Consider the following 12,156-nt stretch of genomic DNA (forward strand, 5'->3'; position numbering starts at 1 on the left):
CTGAAGTTGTATTCTTTGACCTCAACATTCGAACTGGCCTATCCAAAATAACCACCGACTCCACATCATAAGTCAAATATCCATCTAACTAAACTGCGCTGAAATCCAAAACATGAGACGGATCACCGTAATACTTTTGGAGCATAGAAACATAAAATACTGGTTGAACTCCAGATAGACTAGGCGGAAATGCAAGCTTGTAGGCCACATGACCAATCCTCTCAAGCACCTCAAAAAGGCCAATATACCGAGGGTTCAACTTGCCCTTTATCCCGAATCTCATCAACCCTTCATGGGTGATACTTTGAGCAGTACCTTCTCTCCCACCACATATGCAACATCCCAAACCTTTCGATTGCCTTAACTCTTCTGTCTAGACTGTGTCGTGCGAAGCCGATCCTGAATCAACTTGACCTTTTCCAAGGCATCCTGAACTGGATCCGTGCCTATCAACCTAGCCTTCCCCTACTCAAACCACCCAACTGGAGATCGACACCACCTTCCATATAAGACCTTAAAGGAGCCATCTGAATACTCAATTGGTAGCTATTGTTGTAGGCAAACTCTGTAAGCAGTAGAAACTGATCCCAAGAACCCCGAAATCCATAACACAGACGCGTAACATATCCTCTAATATCTGAATGGTGCACTCGGACTGTCTATCCATCTGGGGGTGGAATATTGTCCTCGACCCAATGTATGTGCCCAACTCTCGTTGCACTGCTCTCCAAAACTACAATGTGAGTTGCATGCCCCAATCAGAAATAATAGATAGGGGCACACTGTGAAGGTGAACAGTGTCACAGATATAGATCATAGCCAACCGCTCTGAAAAATAGGTACTCACAACTAGAATGAATTGTGAGGACTTAGTCAACTGGTCCATAATCACCCAAATAGCATAGTATTACATCAAAGTTCGTGGGATCCCAACAACAAATTTCATGGTGATACGCTCATATTTCCACTCAGAATCTCAAGCCTCTGAAGCAAATAGCCCAGCCTCTAATCCTCGTACCTCACCTGCTGATAGTTCAAGCATCGAGCCACATACCCCAATATATCTTTCTTTATTCTTCTCCACCAATAGTGCTGCCTCAAGTCTTGATACATCTTTACGGCACCCGGATGAATGGAATACCGCGAACTGTGGCCCGCCTCAGGAATAAACTCACGTAACCCATACATATTGGGACACAAATCCAACCCTATATTTGCAACACCCCATCATCTCCAATAGAAACTTCCTTAGCATCATTGTGTTGTACCGTATCCGTAAAGACAAGCAAATGGGGGGTTTTCATATTGACGCTCTCTAATGCCATCATATAAAGAAAACTGAGAAACCATGCAAGCTAGAACTCGTGTAGGCTCCGTAACATCTAACCTCACAAATGATTTGCCAAGGCCTGAACATCTGATGAAAGCAGTTTCTCAACAATAGGAATGTTACAACCCATATTCGCGTACGTTAGATCAAGCCATAAGTTAATCAACATAAATCCGAGAAATGATTATCTTTGAGATGATAACAAGTCAATCCTATTGGTTTGAAATGATATAAGGGTGTATAAGAGTGGTTAACAAATATAGTAATTTAAAGGAATCAAGGATGTTGTAACCCTTATTTTCGGGTGAAACTAGAGGTGCTTAATATTCTCAATAGGTCGTGTTTTAAGGTATTTGAATCATATAATATCTGGATCATAAGTCTTAAAGTCAAACGAGTTATGAAACAAAAGTTGACAAAAGTTGTCGCAACTTACGTTCATAATTTTATTTGAACATTAGGTCAAATGTTACTACGCTTTTCTCCCAATTTACTTGGAATTATAGGATGATCTATCCACCAAATTGAATATCTGTGAGTCTAGTTTCCAAAGCATTAGACTATTTGTCAATACGATGTTGGAGTAGAGAGATATTCGCGTTTTCGCGAGATTACGCAAGCAGAGATCTATGGGGCCCACATAGGCAGTTGAGATATATTGATATATATGAGATGACTTAACCCTATTTTAACTCATTATTTTTAATTATCTTCAGACCCTAGGCACCTAAAAACACTCTCTCAAGGTTCTCTCATGATCCAAGACCCAAACAAAGGACAAACAACACAAATCAAGTGTCGGGAATCCCGTGGGCTAGTATGTTTCTTGTTCTTCTTGTTGTTGCAAATTTTTGTGGGGTTCCATCTCGTGTGGGAGGTTGTTTTAAGTGGTTTATGTTCTGTAAAATACTCCCTCAAGTTTTTAATATCAACCCTAGGTGAGTTCATGTCTTCCAAAGTGATTCGAGTGCCAAAAAACCCTAATTGATTGCTAGTTTCGCTTCCTTATGCTTGTGGCAGCATTGGAAGGATATTTCGTGGTGAATTAAGATAAAATTGGAGTTTTTCTATATGTTTAAAGATAGGGAACCTCTTACACTACATGTATTTAATATTATTCATCACGCCCAACTATGCCTTTCAAAAAGGACTAAGCGGTCGTTGCAAATATAATCTGATTTACAAGTCCGGAGTTGAATCCCACAGAGAACTAAGCTACAACTGTTCACTATCACCAAGAATACAAGCTTGAATAATTCCTAACTTATAGATAATAAGATTCTTGTGTTTATCTAATTAACTAAAAAATAAAAATAGTAAATTAACAATTAAAGATACTAAGGGTCAGAAACAAGATTAAGGAGGTCTAGAGTTATGATTTCCCCAATTGTCGGGATCCTTTCCGCTATGTTTTCTATAAATTTGCCTAAGTCTTCTCTCCCGATCATGAGTGCTCTGAGTGTTGTAATTCTCTCCCGAGTAACTACCACAATTTAATAGATGTATTATCCCGTATTACCCTAGCTGGCATTAGGTACGGCTCACTCGAATCACACCAAGGTTTCGTTATCTCTAATCCCACCTTTAAACTCTCCGTATTGATCCCTCATATACGCTAGGAGTGATGTTGTTCAACAACTATCTAAATATGCACTTTCTCCTGAGTAATACATACTAAATAGGCACAGTCGATTAAGAGATCTTCAATGAACCACAATATAAACATAGTTGAACAAATATAGAAAAAGCTACAACAAATCTATATTAATGTAAGAGGAAAATCATCATCCAATAGGTTACATCAAAACCGTAGATAACAAATTAGATATTCATAATAGTATGCAAAGCTACAATACTAGAATTCATAACCAATAATGGAAAATAGGAAGAAGGAAGCAAAAAACTCGTAGAAGAATTGTCCGCCTTGCTCCTAGCGTTTTCTTGCCTCCTTAGGTCGAATCCTCTCAAATCTATGCAATCTCTGTCTCTCGTCTGTCTCCAATCCCGGTCTATCTCTCCTCAAAGTGGCGTTTTTAGGTTTATTTATATGTGTAGGAAAAGACCTAAACATGTAGGTCAAGTCCTAGTCAAACCAGGAGACGAAATAAATCTTCAAAACTCAAAATGGATCTGGCCTTTGCTTCGCCTCGCCAGGATAATGCTTGTTAAGATGGCCTTTGCTTGGCCTCGCTAGGTATAAAGCCTGGTTAAGCTAGCCTTTTCCTGGCCTCACCAGACTAATGCCTGGTTAAGCTGGCCTTTGCATGGCCTCACCAGGTATAAAGCCTGCTTAAGGCCTGGCGTTGCCAGCTTTCTCCTTTTCACTGTTCTCGAGCACGCTTTCAATGTTTAAGTATCCCTTTTGCTCTACTTTCATCTTCAATTCACCTACACATAAAATAGACTCCATTACGCGCATATAAAGTGTAATTTATCATTAAAGCATATAAAATGCAAGGCAAATAATGTACGAAACTATGGAATTATAGCCACACATCAATACCCTACACATAAACATTGCTCGTCCTTGAGGAATCAAACTACACTTATGGACACGACCTTTTAAAGCAATTCTCCTAACTCATCGCACCAATAATCATTAATATAGACTAAGCACAAGGGGTGTAACATCTCCACCTCATGATTGTACTCACAAGTACCATTCATTATTCACCACTCACTCACTTACTCTAACTTAGAGGTCAATGACATTACCTTTCCATCATGAATTATGTGCCGTCACTCAACAAAAGAGAGTAGTTCTGTCACGACCCCAGTTCGCCCTCCGTGAACAATCGTGACGACACCTAGTCTCTACGACTAGGTAAGCCTAAAATGCGGAACATAAACCAAATTTGCGGAAGAAAAATAAGTTAAAACAAAAATAGAGTAAATAAACAACGTTTAAGAGTGCCACCCGACATACACAACGTTAACTCTCAAAACTAATACATGTTCCCAAAACCCGGAAACCCATGAATCACAAGCTACGAATATAGTAAAATGCTCTAACTCCGGAAAGTCTACATCAACAGTAAAGATAGAAGGGCTAATCACTATAAGAGAGAATGAAGAGAGACTCCTCAGTCTGTGGACGCGGCAGATATACCTCAAAGTCTCCGTAAAATCGCCTCGGCTCAAGGATGGTAAGTATGAGTAGAGGTACCTGGATCTGCACATGAAAAACATGCGCAGGAAGGGCATGAGTACACCATAACGGTACTCAGTAAGTGCATAGCCTAACCTCGGTCGGGTAGTGACGAGGAAGGTCAGGGCCCAACTGAGATTAAATAATAATATAAAGTTCGACAGTGTAGATAAGAGCAGTATGAATAAGTGCAACAGTAAAAATATCACACGATATAAGATAACTACAACTGGTACAGAGGCAAAACAAACACAAGGATAATAACCGGGGATCTCTCAGTATCCTGAGGATCTCTTCGTATCCTCAATATATACCAGGGATCTCTTGGTATCCCGAGGATCTCTTGGTATCCTCAATATATGCCAAGGATCTCTTGGTATCCCGAGGATCTCTTAATATCCTCAAAATATATGCCAGGGATCTCTTGGTATCCCAAGGATCTCTTTGTATCCTCAATATATGTGCCAAGGATCTCTCGGTATCCCGCACCTCAGCTCAATCATGAATACGTATGGGGGTCTCCCGGGATGCCTTCCCGTAGCCCAAAAATAAACACACAACAATAGCAAAAAGGAATTACTCAATTTAAGCTCAACTTCATACCATTGAAAAACAGATAATTCTAACCTAGCATGCTTCACGTAATACAAATAAGGCATTTAAGGCAAATAGAGAAATTTTGTCAATTATACATGCTTCACTAGACTAACAGCAGGCTAAATTCCCAAATAGTGTAAGCAAGAAAAAGGAAGAACACAATTTAAGGCTATTTTTAATGAAAAACCGTATTTCCAACAATTATCACAAGTACACACTTGTCACCTCACATACAGGGCATTCCAATTATCACAATATCAATCCTAAGGGAAAATGTCCCCCACACAAGGTTAGACAAGCCACTTACCTCGAATTGGCTTAGTAATCAACCCGAGACCACGTTCTTGCCACGAGTACTCGACTCCAAATGACCCAAATCTATTCAATTCAATTGCATAATGTAAATAACACTTCAAGTAACTGATTCTACAGAGAAATTCTAAGATAATACGCGAAATTAGGTAAAATGACCAAAATGCCCCTCGGGCCCACGTCTCGAAATCGGGTAAAATTTATATCTCCAGAGTTCTCACACTCTCACGAGTTCATACATACCAAGAACACTGAAATCGGAGTCCAAATGACCCCTCAAGTTCTCATTTTAAAGTCTCTTAATCTCACGCCCTAATTCTTCAATTTTAGGCCTAGATTCCATGATTTTCTAGGTAGATTTCACATATTTAACTCAAAAATAGGAAAAAATCACTTACCTAGTGTTGCTTGGTGAAAGTCCCTCCTTGAGCTCTCGAAAATCGTCCAAGCCAAATGAAAGAAATGGGCCAAAACTCGTGTTTAAAACAATCTACCCAGGCTTCATCCAGTTGTACCTTGCGCTGTGCAGGTTGTACATCCTATTACAATTTTCCCCTGCTATATACCTTCTGTTAAAACGCCCATAACTCCTTGTGGAAATATCCAAATGACAAACAGATTGAAGATTTAGAAACTAGACTCGAAGATCTTTCATTTGATAGGTTGCACACCATATAACTCTTTATATATTCCTAGATATGAGATTCTAAAGTCGGGTCCATGCATCAGAAAATTCTGTCAAAACTGCTCCACCAGCCATCTTCAATCAATCATAACTTTCTGCTAAAATGTCCAAATCATGAATGATTTAACTTTCCGGAAACTAGAATGCAAGGGCAACAACTTTTATGTTTTGCAAATTTTTAGATTCCTTATAGATTGCGAGATATAAGCTTCCAAATTTAGCTCCGCGGTTGCACTAGTTGCTGTCAAAACAGCTTTCTGCAGAAAATTTCAGCAACTCTTTGGTCCGAAATTCATTCCGTTAACCTTCCGAAATCCACCCAAGGCCCTCAGGACCTTAACCAATTATACCAACATATCCCAAAACATGATAGGAACTCGCTCGAGGCCTCAAATCACATCAAACAACGTCGAAATCATGAATCGTACTCCAATCCAAACTTTATGAACTTTGAAATTTCAAACTTCTACATTCGATGCCGAAACCCGTCAAATCACGTCCGATTGACCTCAAATTTTGCACATAAGTCATATTCAACATTATAGACCTGCTCCAATTTTCGGAATTTGAATCCGACCCCGATATCAAAAAGTCAAACTCTCGGTCAAACTTCTCAAAAACCTTCAAATTTCTATCTTTAGCCAAATGACTTCAAAATGACCTACGGACCTCCGAATTCACTTCCGATCGCGCTCCCAACTCCAGAATCACCATACGGAGCTACTCCCGGACTCGAAATCCCAAACGGACATCGATAATACTGAAAAGCACTTCAACCCAATCTTTTGAAATTTCTTCCAAAATGCAAACTTCCACAATAGGGGCCAAAACGCTCCCGGGTCATCCAAAACCCGATCCAGACATACGCCCAAGTCTGAAATCATCATATGAATCTACTGGAACCTTCAACTCCCAATTCTGAGGTCGTTTACTCTAAAATCCAATCTTAGTCAAATCTTTCAATTTAAAGCTTCCGAAATGAGAATTCTCTTTCCAAATCAACTCCGAATTCCCCAGAAATCAATTCCGACCATGCGTACAAGTCATTATACCTGAAGTGAAGCTGATCATGGCCCCAAATAACTAAGCGATGCGCTAGAGCTCAAAACGACCGGTCGGGTCGTTACAAGTTCCATACACAATAAAATTTAAGAACAACTAGGAACTCAAGATAGAAAGAATTTACTCACTCTCAGAAATAATATTCAATTGCTACAAAAGATGCACCATAGGCTTGCCCGTAGTGTATTACTCTACTAATCGAGCTCATTCAGTCTAGGATCAAGTAGGACTTTAATTGGTTGTAATGTAAGCTGCGGGTCGGGTAGGATACATTTGGATATAAGAGTGACTATACCTCCCTAAGCACTTTAATACATATACTTTAACATTCAAACCCCATACTTATGTCAAACCATAACTCCACCTTCACCTCAATGTACATTAACTGCATAATTCTTTAAGCACAATTACATGAAGAGTCACCACTTATCAAGGATTTTTTTCACAGCAGTACAACTATTTTTTTTCTTTCTTTTTCAATACAAGTGGCTTCTACTTTTTTAAAACAGTGCACCTTTCTTCTTATCTTGTTAGTTCCGCTCAAAAGCCAAACCAACCACCTGACACTTTAACTTTTACAATGTTCATAACAATTCCAGTGCTCGTGAGAGGTGAACATGTTCAAATACATGGTTAATTCAAACAAAGGGGTAAGTCTTGTATTGTGGTTGCCAAAGAAACAGGATTACCAGCTCAAAGGGGTTAACTACATTATATAACAATTAGGCGGGTAAAATATACATATCTGGCTCAACAAGAAGCGCCTATATCACTTCCAAGACTGAACAAAACTAATATTTCGCTTCGCAAACACAAAAGGCAAGTTCTAAACATCAAATGCAACACACAGAATAACACAAAAACTCTCACACACACATGGCACATAACTCCCTCAAGTTTGGATTCATCAAGACTCTAGATAAAGCAGTTAAGCAAATTTAAAATCAAAAAATTGAAGGTACTTATATGTAACGACCCGGCCGGTCGTTTCATATGCTACCGCTTTGTCCCCCCCCCCTTTCTACTTTTTATTGTCTTGTTTAGTTGTATTATGTGCTATACGGGTTGGTTGGCTCGGGTTCGGAGAGGTTTTGGTAAGGTATGAGACACTTAGTCTTTTTTGAGTAAGCTTAAGCTGGAAAAGTCAACCGGATGTTGACTTATGTGAAAAAGGGCTCGGATGTAAATTCTGATGGTTCGGATAGCTTTGAGAGGTGATTTGGGACTTAGGAGTGTGATTGGAATGTGTTATGGAGGTCTGGAGTAGCTTTAGGCTTGAATTGGCGAAGATGGATTTTAGCGTCTTCCGATTGATAGGTGAGATTTTGATATAGGGTTGGAATGGAATTCCGGGAGTTGCAGTAGGTCCGTTTTGTTATTTGGGACGTGTGTGCAAAATTTCAGGTCATTCGGACGTGGTTTGGTAGACTTTTTGATCAAAAGTCGAATTTGGAAGATTTTTGGAACCTTAGGCTTCAATCCGATGTGATTTGGTTGATTCGATGTTGTTTGAGGTGTTTTGAAGATTGGTATAAGTTCGGATAGTGGTATATGGCTTGTTTGTTCTTTTGGTTGAGGTCTCGGGGGCCTCAGGGTGATTTCGGATGGTTGACGGAAGGATTTGGAGTTGAGTTTGGCAGCTGAAGTTTTATGGTTGCTGTCATAACCGCATCTGCGGTTGGGAGATGCGGCGAAGAGGGAATCAGCTGGAACCGCAGAAGCGGTTTAGGGAGCGCACCTGCGACAGCGCAAATGCGGGGAATTTTAGCGCAGTTGCAGAAGTGGCCCTTTAAGTGAAAACCGCAGGTGCTATGGGTTATTCCGCAGAAGCGGAAAAAGGACCGCAGGTGCAGAATCCCTAGGTCAGAAGGTATATATTCCATCCTTCGCGATTTTCAGACTTTCTTCACCACTTCTAAGTCGATTTTGGAGCTTTTTGGGCGATTTTGAAGAGGGAATTCAAGGGAACTTCATTGAGGTAAGATTTTTGAACATAAAACTCGTTCATATGGTGTTATCTCATTGACTAGGCTTGAAATTTATGGAAAGTTATGGGTAAAAATTGAAGAAACCAGGGCTTGAAGTTAGAGACCAAGAATTTGGGATTTGAGAGGTCATTTGTGGTGGGATTTTGGTAAATTTGATATGCATGAACTCGTGGGAAGATAAGGATTTCCATTGATGTTAATTTTGTCAGATTCCGAGACGTGGGCCCGGGGTCGGGTTTGGTTAATTTTGGGATTCGTGCTGTAATTTGATTATTTTCGCATGGGTTTCGTTCCCTTAGTATTTTGACGTAATGATTCTAATTTTGGATTGATTCGACGCATGTTGAGGCCGACTTGAGAGCCAAAGGCATCGCGGGCTAGAGTTTAGGCCGGATAGAGGTATGTAATGATCGTAAATGCTTTCCTGAGGGTATGAAGCCCCGGATATCACATCGTTGTACTACTCTGAGGTGACGCACACGCTAGATGACGAACGTGGGAATGTGCACCATTAGGGATTGTGACTAGTCTGTCCGGTATGCCTGTTTAACTGCGTAATTGATTGAAACTGTTTGCTATCATTATGTTTTGGGCGGAATGCCATATTTGGGCCTCGTGCCAACTGTTGGGACCCTTAGGGGATTTTAGTACCATTTTCTCACTATTTTGACTTCGAAATTGTGTTCAGTCATGTTATATTCTACCATTTTCACAACTCAGCCATCTTTACTCGTTTTTGATATTTTAAATGATATTTTGGGCTGAGCATCATATTTTACTGTTGCCCGTGAGGCTTGTGAGATTCTGACTAATTAAGGCCGAGGGCCTGTGTTGTGAGGATACTATGGGATCGGGCTGCGCGCCGCAGCATGTGGTGCTTATTTGTGACACACGAGAGGTCGAGGGCCTGATTTAATATGCCACGAGGTGGCTTGTGATTGATATGAGGCCGAGAGCCTGTTGATTATGCCACGTGATTGCTTGTTATTGCGCTTGGGCCGTAAGGGGCCCCTCTCTGAGCCTGAACACCCCTAGTGAGCGCGGGTACCCAGTTTGTGATGTGATATAGCCCGAGGGGCTGATGTTGTACCATGTTATTGCGCGAAGGGCTGATACGAGTGATTGTGAGATAGCCCAAGGGGCTGGTTCTGTTGGTATATTGCCCGAGGGGCTGATTTGTGTTTCTACCTTTTATCCCTGTTTTCATTCACTCGTTTAAGACTGCTGAAAAGTGTTTTAAAACGGTTTTACTAAACTAAGATGTGTTTTAAGAGTTTTACTATTTTATTGCATTGTTCTAAATATATACTATTTTGTGGTAGCATTATGTTGTGGTTTACGTGTTCTCTTATTGCTCAGCTGCCTTTACTTTTATTACTTACTGAGTTGGCATATTCACATTACTCCCTGCACCCCTCTGTGTAGATTCAGGAGTCTCGGGTCACGCTAGCGAGGGCTGATTTGCTTCCAGCAGGCTTGATTGGAGTTCACTAGGTAGCTGCTCGGTGTTCGCAGCCTAGTGCTTCTCCTTCCTACTTTTATTTCGTTTGTTCTAGATTCGTATTAGACTATGTTGTTTTTCATACTCTTAGACGGATTTTAGATGCTCATGAGTGGTGACACCCCGATGTTGGGCTGTGTTTGTTTCCGCATTTGTTCTATCTCACCCTATTTTGGGATTTATCACTTATTAATGACTTAAATTATAACTTTTAATTGTTTTGGGGGTTTGTGTCGGCTGGCCTTGTCTCACGAGAGGCACCATCACGACCAGGTCTGGTTTAGGGTCGTGACATTATACATGAGTCAAAAAGTGAGCCTAGGCGTCACAACCAAATGACTCACTATTCTCAAGGCATAACAAGGTCAAGAGATATTGATTCAATTCAATTCATCTCACATTGGCTCCTACTCCTAAAAAAACTAAACTAACTACACCCGGTTCAAACAAAACCCTTGGAAAAGAACCACGGCACAGAAAAACCAAGGGGGAATTACTGCACTACCTACAAAGAAAATCTTTTTGTCCTTGGAAAAGAACCGCAACACAAAGAAAAACCAAGGGGGAATTATTACACTACCTACCAAGAAAATCTTTTTTTTTCTTTTTTTCTTAAGACTTAAATCCCTCAAGAAAATTGTCTAGGATATCCATCATCGGGAAAGGTCCAATCTTTTTTTTTTCTCAGTTTTTCTAAAAATAAAATAAAATTATTCAATTAAAACTAACACAACTAAAATAGGATAGAAAGTCACCTAGACATTCTCCTCACCCCACACTTAAAATTGTGCATTGTCCCCATTGCACACCATACTAATAAGAGGGTAAAAGAAACTCCCTGGTAGGCCAAAGGCCGAAGTACTAGTAGCTCAATGGGTACTCAGACTTCTCCCAGGCTTGGACCTTTGTGAGGGTACCTCACACTTAGCTCCAACCTTCTGGTTTGTTGTTGCATCCTTCCACTAGCTTTGCTTTCCATGCTCCTGGAAAATAAAAAATCGACACTACAAAAATAATATAATTAAAAAAGATAATAAAAAATTTAAAAGAAAGCTGTAAAGATGGGTTGCCTCCCAACAAGCGCTTGGTTTAACGTCACGACACGACGTGAATCACTTTCTGCCTCCACTTTGAACTTATGAATTGGACCCCAAGTTTTGGTTCTACTCTATGATCATGCTCCTGGGGTGGTGGAACGAATCTGACTTGCCCAATAAAACAATGTAGTATTCTGCACTTCTTGGCCTTTAGATGAAATGTGTATTCCCGACTTTCTAGCTAGAAGGATTCTAGAATGTAGGCAGCTTGTTCCTCATCCCTTGATTCCTCAAATGGGTTGTATGGCTCTATTTCTGTATCATCATCCAAACATAATATGGAAAAATGCTTGGAGTTGGACCAATGCGCTCAACTACATGAACATTGGGACTGTCTACATCCTCAACACTGATGACGCTAGAGTCAACTAAATATGTATCACCAATGTCCTTTGTTGACTCTAGTCTCTCTTCTACAACATCGGCGTCCTCAAAA

Source organism: Nicotiana attenuata, chromosome 1 (assembly GCF_001879085.1).
Source record: "Nicotiana attenuata strain UT chromosome 1, NIATTr2, whole genome shotgun sequence".
NCBI classification, from domain to species: domain Eukaryota; kingdom Viridiplantae; phylum Streptophyta; class Magnoliopsida; order Solanales; family Solanaceae; genus Nicotiana; species Nicotiana attenuata.